The sequence below is a fragment of the Canis lupus genome, chromosome 10 (assembly GCF_003254725.2).
Source record: "Canis lupus dingo isolate Sandy chromosome 10, ASM325472v2, whole genome shotgun sequence".
NCBI classification, from domain to species: domain Eukaryota; kingdom Metazoa; phylum Chordata; class Mammalia; order Carnivora; family Canidae; genus Canis; species Canis lupus.
This window is the reverse complement of record NC_064252.1, coordinates 43,070,413-43,078,504: the sequence shown is the minus strand read 5'-3', so window position 1 is coordinate 43,078,504 and position 8,092 is coordinate 43,070,413.

The window sequence follows — 8,092 nt, the reverse complement described above, 5'->3', positions numbered from 1 at the left end:
TATGATATAGAGAAGGTTGACAAAAGTGATATGATCTGACCTTATAAGAGGACAGGTCCTTTTCTTCTCCAGGGACAATGGTCATGGACTAGGAAGTAGAGTGAAGGGAGGAGGAGGGAGATCCATTGGGACATTGCAGTGTCCAGTAGAGCATGAAAATGTCTTGGTAAGAGAGGTGTGATGGCAGAACTTAAGGCTGGATTACACGTGGGCTATGAGAGAAATTGATGCACTGGGCTGAGCCTAATGCTACCAGGATATGAACAGTGGAGGGAGAAGTTGGGGGTTGGGTATCCCAAATTCTGGGGTTGACTTGTTAAATTTGAGACACCCAACAGACATCCAGGTAGGCCATGGGTCTATGAACCTGGGGTTCAGGGGAGAGACCAAGGGGGGAGTTTATTTCGGAAGCCTTCAGCATATAGATGGCATTTATATTCATAACCATTAACCAGTTGAGATCCCCCATCTCTTTAGATAGAGAAGAGAGCTGAGGACAGAGTCCTTGTAAAAATCTCAGCTTAGAGTTTAGGAAGAAAAGAGGACCCAGCAAGCCGAATAGTCAGTGAGGTAGGACACTCAAGAGAGCAGAGAGTTGGAGTAGCCAAGCAAAGAATAGGATTCATGAAGGAGAGAGTGAGCAACAGAGTCAAATCTACTGAGACCTGAGGAAGAAGTGCACAGAGAATGAGCTATTGGATTTTCCAACGTGGAGGTCAAGGGTGACCTCAACAAAAGCCTATTTAATGGCTGAACAAAAGCCTGACAGAAGTGAGCTGAATAGAATTGGAGGGAGGGGATGGACACAATGAACATAGTCTTTAAGGAGCTTTGCTGGGAGGCTCTGTAGCTGGAGGGGAATGTGGGGTCGAGGAAGGGTTTTTTGTTTTTAACATTAGAAATATTTCAGCATGTTCATGTGTTCATGTAATGAGACACTAGAGAGGATAAAATCCACTGTAGGCACAGGAGTGGGAGGGGGAATACTTGCTGGAACAAAGTCTAGCTGTGGACAAAAGATGGCAGGGGCTCCACCGCCCAAAGGGGTAGGTGTGGGGGGCTTCCCCTTTTCAATAGCACAGACAAGACAATCACAAGAAAGGATAGTAGAGTCCATGAATTCAAGTATTTGTAGATGGTAGAGCTGCCAATGGGAGCATGGGAGATTTCTTTTTTGATCTAGGTGTAATAGATTCAAGATCATCTTTTGAGACTCAGGAAAGGAACAAGGCAATGGGATTTTGAAAAAAAGGGAAGGTATAAAATAGTTCTCTAGGACAGGGCTTTTATTTTATTTTTTATTTTTTATTTTTTATTTTTTATTTTTTTTTGGACAGGGCCTTTAAAAAACAAAATTCAGGGCAGCCCCAGTGGCTCAGCGATTTAGCGCCACCTTCAGTCTGGGGCCTGATCCTGGAGTCCTGGGATAGAGTCCCATATGTCGGGCTCCCTGTGTGGAGCCTGCTTCTCCCTCTGCCTGTGTCTCTGCCTCTCTCTGTGTCTCTCATGAATAAATAAATACAATCTTTGAAAAACAAAACAGAAAAAAAAAAAAAAAACTCAACCAAGTAAACTTGAAGATCTAATCGGCTTTATTAAATGATTTATAAATTGGGCAGCATCCCAACTAGCAAGTGGAGCGGAGTTCCTCTGAGTCCAATAAAAGAAGGATTTTTGAAGGCAGACAGAGGGCACAAAAAAAAGGAAGAAAGGAATTTCTTAGCAAGGAATGCATTATTTTGTCAAGGTTGTTCTCCAAAGGAGAGCAGAAGGGGGTCCATCAGTAAGTTTCCTAGTATTGATCAGGAAATTCCAACTTAACTGGCTAAAGGTTACATTTTTGGGAGGTGGAGACTGCTGTGTGGTTATAAATCTAAAGCAAAGCAGGGGATCCCTGGGTGGCTCAGCAGTTTAGTGCCTGCCTTTGGCCCAGGGCACGATCCTGGAGGCCCCGGGATCGAGTCCCATGTCAGGCTCCCGGCATGGAGCCTGCTTCTCCCTCTGCCTGTGTCTCTGCCTCTCTCTCTCTCTCTCTCTGTCTCTGTGTCTATCATGAATAAATAAATAAAATCTTTAAAAAAAATAAAGCAAATTGGATTAGTGGTGTGTGTTTCTACAGCTATGTTTGGGCCCCAAGTGGACAAGAGGTGGGATGTAACTAGTACTAAGGGATGATATGCAAGTTTGATAAAAGAGCAAGGGAGTCTAGAGTGATCAGAATGAAGGGTGATAAAATATGAATCTTCACTTCCCTCCCTACAGCAAAAAGACCTGAGAAACAGCAAAAAGGTGACAAGTTAATGGACCCAAATGGCTGGAGTATAGATATCACAGTATTAAAAAGAAAACCACAGTCCCAAAATAGTGTCACTTAGGCTGAGTCCCCAAACTGGGGCTTAGTACATAATCTAATTGCAGTTTCAACCTCCCCACAAATGTAGTGTTAATAGCCCAATCAGGAATCTTTTGACAGGCCCTCTACATCCTCCAAAGAAAGATAAGCTAATCAGCCTGATAAGATCTATTCTTTCCCTTAAGAAAAGTGACTTTGCCAGGAATAATTCTTCTGCTAATAACTTTCTTGCTCCATCCTTCTTCTTGAAAGACCTTCCATTTTGTATGCCTCCTCAGAGCTCCCCTCTACTTGCCAGATGGGATGCTATTAATACACGAATTGGTTTTTGTTGTTGTTGTTTTGTTTTTTGTTTAGATTTTATTTATTTATTTGAGAGAGAGAGACAGCAAGGATGAGTGGAGGTAAGGAGGGGCTGAGGGAGAGGGAGTAACGACTCCTTGCTGAGCAGGGAGCCCCGATGCGGGCTCAATCCCAGGACTCTGAGATCATGATCTGAGATCAGACACTTAACCAACGGAGTCATCCAGGTGCCCCACATGAATTGTTTAATAAAGCCAATTAGATTGTCAAATTTACTTGGTTGAATTTTATTATTTAACAAAGGGGAAAGATAAGTATTGATATTCAAGGAATAGAGCTCTGTGGGCCAGTTTAGGTCCTGCCTGAGATTGGGGTGAGGTATGGGTGAAGGGGGCCATCTTACAAGGAGCAGGTGAAGCTCTAAATGTGTCCTTCAATCCTGTCAGGCAATATAAAGCCAAGAGCATTCCACGAGATATTCCACTTCATGTTTAAGAAGATTCAATCTATTTTATTTTAAGTCTTGTAGCAAGGCTACAACTGTCTTACTATAATCAGTTAACACTGAGCACCTACCACATGCTGGGCATTTGTGTGAACCTGTCTGATGCCATCTTGGACAGATGCCATGGTGACCACTCTGTGAACTGAAGTGTTCTTGAATACACATCCCTCCCATCATTCTTTCTTTTTGTTTAATCACACCCTCAAGTACACTCTGGGAAGATAATGTCCCTGATCTGCTCTGGAGATATGTCTATGATTTTTTTCTTTTCTTTTCTTTTCTTTTCTTTTCTTTTCTTTTCTTTTCTTTTCTTTTTTTTTAAATATTTATTTATTTATTTATGATAGACATAGAGAGAAAGAGAGGCAGAGATACAGGAGGAGGGAGAAGCAGGCTCCATGCCAGGAGCCCGACACGGGACTCGATCCCGGGACCCCAGGATAGCGCCCTGGGCCAAAGGCAGGCACTAAACCGCTGAGCCACCCAGGGATCCCCCCTCTTTTCTCTTTTTCTTTTCTTTTCCTTTCTTTTCTTTTCTTTATTTCTTTTCTTTCTTTTCTTCTTTTCTTTTCTTTTCTTTCCTTCCTTTCTTTCTTTCTTTCTTTCTTTCTTTCTTTCTTTCTTTCTTTCTTTCTTTCTTTCTTTCTTTCTTTCTTCTTTCTTTCTTTTTCATGAGACACAGAGAGAGAGAGAGGCAGAGACACAGGCAGAAGGAGAAGCAGGTTCCATGCAGGGAGCCTGATGTGGGACTTGATCCCGGAACACCAGGATCACCCCCTGAGCCAAAGGCAAACACTCAAATGACCACCCAGGCACCCCATGTCTATGATTTTTGAACATTTCTTCCCGGAAGTCTTTCATGACTATTTCCCAGCTTCTAGGGCTATAAAAGCAGGTGTTACAGGTGGTGATGTTATAGAGATCTACTAGTCTTCCAGCTGCCCAAGACATACTTCTCTTCATTGGTCCCCTTAAGAAACCTTTCTCATCAAACTGGGTGTGTCTTTTTCCTTCAGTTTTATGGCTCTTTTGGCCTTTGGAGGTCATTTTGCACATCCTTTCCAAGCAACACCTGTTCTCAGTATTTACATGTACTAAATCATTGGATCTTTAAAACAACCCCATAAGGTTGTTGTTTTTATTTTGCAGCTGAGAAAACTGATAAAAGAGATTAACTGGCTTTTTCCATTTGTGAATTCTTACATACAAGCCATGATCATTGCTTCCTGGATGTAGTTTCATAGTGTTGAGACTACACAAAACTATTTCCTTGTGTATAGTAGAAAAGGACTTATGGAAGGGGTAGGCTGTTCATTTTGGGGAAAATTATACCAATGAGATAAAGATCCTGAGCTCTGGAAAATACCATATCCTTCTTAGCATTTGGTTACATTTTAAGAAATTTAAGCCAGTACAAGGACATTCAGACCCTCCTCTGTCCCCCTGAAGGCAGGAAATAAAATTCCCATATGAAAAATACCCTCCCTATACTAAAAAGTAAAATGACATTTACATTTGGTTACTCTTTGTTGACCTTAGGATTAGTGAACTTGATTTGAAATACGTCAGCCTGACAAGTTTGGGTCTGGCAATGATTTTCAAGGAGGGCAGAGACAGCCCCTAAGGGACATCTCAGCAAATACTGAGAATTTTTTGGCCACTTCAATGACTGAATAGGGAGAAGGATACTGCTGACATCTCTAGGGTTCAGGAAAGCTAGATGTTCTACGAGGCATGGGACTTTCACGTAGCTGTGAAACTACTTAAATTTAAGCATATATTTTTGTCCAGTTTTAGCTGAATTTTTCTAGGAATACACCAAATTTACTAGGACAGCAATTCTTTTTTAAAACGAGGGAAGATTGTACTTTGTTTTCATTGGAATTTTACCAAGTTGTTCACTATTTTAGAAAATCCTCACTCTGCCTGTAGTATTTCAGTCACCAAGGCAACATACGGTATCAGTGTACATATGCACCAGTTGTATTCACAATGACATCTCTTTGTCAGACAGTTTAGAGCAGTCACACATATTTTTGGAATCTGGCTAAGGAAAAGTTGAACAGGGGATATAGTTACTGATATACATTTATGTGCCTGCAGTTATTTCCACCCATAGTTACAGCTGTCCATCCAGGGGACAAATAACTTGGAAGACTACTGGCTTCTCAACCAGTAACATGACATGAAGTTGCATGGCCAGTGAACATAATGTGATATAAAAGTAATCCATGGAGTCTATCTTTGAATGAGATATTTAGGTAGTTTTGGAAGAAACAGGATCTTATATTCCAGGAGCCATGGGCAGGCTACCCCAAAATGTGCCCTCTTGGCACATTGAGTATTTTAAGTAAAAGTTACTTAGGAGACAGCCAGTACAAGGACATTCAGACCCTCCTCTGTCCCCCTGAAAACAGGAAATAAAATTCCCATATGAAAAATACCCTCCCTATGCTAAGAAGTAAAATGACATCCTTATCATCAGATATGGGCACTTTAAAGCTAAGAAAACTGTGGAAATAAATCTTGTTGCTTTTTAAAATAAGATTATTTATTCATTTATTTATTTGAGAAAGAGAGCTCACTAAGCAGGTAGATAGGCAGAGGAGAGAATCTCAAGTAGACTCTGTGCTGAGCCTGTTGCTGGACTCCATGTGGGGCTCAATCTTATGACCCTGAAATCATGACCTGAGCTGAAATTAAGAGTCAGACACTTAACTGACTGAGCCACCCTGACACCCCAACCTTGCTACTTTTCATTTTAACTATCTCAGCCCAAATTCTGTTTAGAATTCCTTACGCTGTATTTTCTTTATCCTGTCAATTTCTTGCAAATTTATTTTTTGTTGGTCCAAAATATATAAAAACTGCCTGTTTGGGTCATCTCTTTAGGTCTCAATTTCAATATTGGGCCTCCAAGTACACTTAATACAACTTTGGTCTTTTTTCCTGTTGATCTGTCTCATGTCAGTTTAATTCTTAAACCAGGGAGAATAACACTGGGAAATGGGGTACAGAGGAAATGTCTCCCTCTCTAACAATATGCACAAGTCAGAAGTTAATCTATGTATCATTTAGATGGGTTAGAGAATAAATTAATAGAAATATTATGTTATTTCTCTGGATTTTGTGATGTTTATGGTATTCATCAGCTTTTAAAAATGGTAATTTGTTACTATTTCTCCATTCTAAATAAATTTCTACTTTCATGCCCACTTTTATATGCATAATTTTGTATTTTTTAAACTTTCTATTTTTATTTGGTCAAATGTCATCATAATGTTTATATAGGCCAATCTCTACTCAACACAGAGTATACTTATTTTTTTGTATGTTTATATTGTATCATTTAAATTATAAGGACAGGAAAGATAGCATAAAAAACTTACTGTTCTTGGGATGCCTGGGTGGCTCAGTCAGTTAAGCATCTGCCTTCAGCTCAGGTCATGATCCCAGGTTCCTGGGATGGAGCCCTACCTACATCGGGGGTGGGGAGGGGTCCCCTGCTCAGCAGGAAGTCTGCTTCTCCCTCTCCCTCTGACTACTTCCCCTGCTTGTGCTCTCTCTCTCTTTTCCTCTCTGTCAAATGAATAAATAAAATCCTTAGAAAAAAATAATAAACTTACTGTTCTTGCAATATCATAGTCAATGTCATTTTAAAAAACATTTGTTGAATGCCTATTCTGTGCAGGCATTATTCTAGGAGATATCTCATTTAATCACTAAACAAAAATTTTCAAAATCTCTCAAATAGGGTCTCAGGGCCCCTTTACACTCTTGTAAAGAGTGTAATATTTTTGTAGTCTTATTGAAAAATAATTTACATACTTTTCTGTATAAGTTTAAGGCATACAACATGTACCACAATAGATTCAGCTAACACCCTTCTTCTCATACAAGAAAAAGAAAAAAGAAGAAAATACTTTTTTCCTTGTAAGAAAGATCATAATCTCTTTTTCTATGAATTTTAGTTTTTGTTTTTTTAGATTCCACTTATAAGTGACAGATTCTTAAAGAGATCCTCCAAGACTGAATGTGTTTCAGGCCCCACAAAACTTGCTTTCCCCTAAAATAAAGTTTACCAGAGGATTCTCATTCCTACTTTTCTGTTGCTACTACCTCATCTCCACCCCCACCCTGCCTCACTGCCACAGTTAACCATTTCATTAATTTCTGATTTCCTCTTTCTGTGATTCTTTTTGTAAAATAAGGCAAATTGGAATATATACTCATATGTATTCTTCTTTTTTTTCAAGAGAGAGCACGAGCAAGGGGCAAGGACAGAGGGAGAGAGAATCAAGCAGACTCCATAGTCGGTGTGCAGCCCAACATGGGGCTCTATCTTACAACTCTGAGATGATGACTTGAGGCAAAATCAAGAGTCAGATGCTTAACTGACTAAACCACTAAGGCGCCCCCATATGTATTTTTACTTAACCTTTTATTTTACACCGAAGGTGGCATGCTGGTGTTCATTTTCTTATGCATTTTTTTTTAAGTTATCAAATCTATCATTATTTTCATCTGATTTTCTGGATTTTAGTAATAGTCATCAAAGACTTTTTCTATTTTGGAGTTATAAAAATTATTTTCTTCTAGCACTTTTAGTTTTCAATTTTTAACCTGATATACCATGAGGTATACATCCACTTTCATCTGTTTTCAAATGGCTGTCCAATTGCCCAAACACCACTTATTAAAAACTTCACCCTGTCCCCCAGCATATTGAGATGTTATCCTAAGTATACAGTAACGTTTGTATGTACTTGGCTCTATTTGTAGATTAATTCTGAACATGCTGCTCCATTGATCTATTTGTTCATCTACCATTGCCACATTGTTTTAATATTTGGTAGAGGCTGGCTGCCCCCGTAGTCTGCAATTCTTACTGTTTATTTCATCATAAAAACTTGAGAATCAACCTGCCTAGC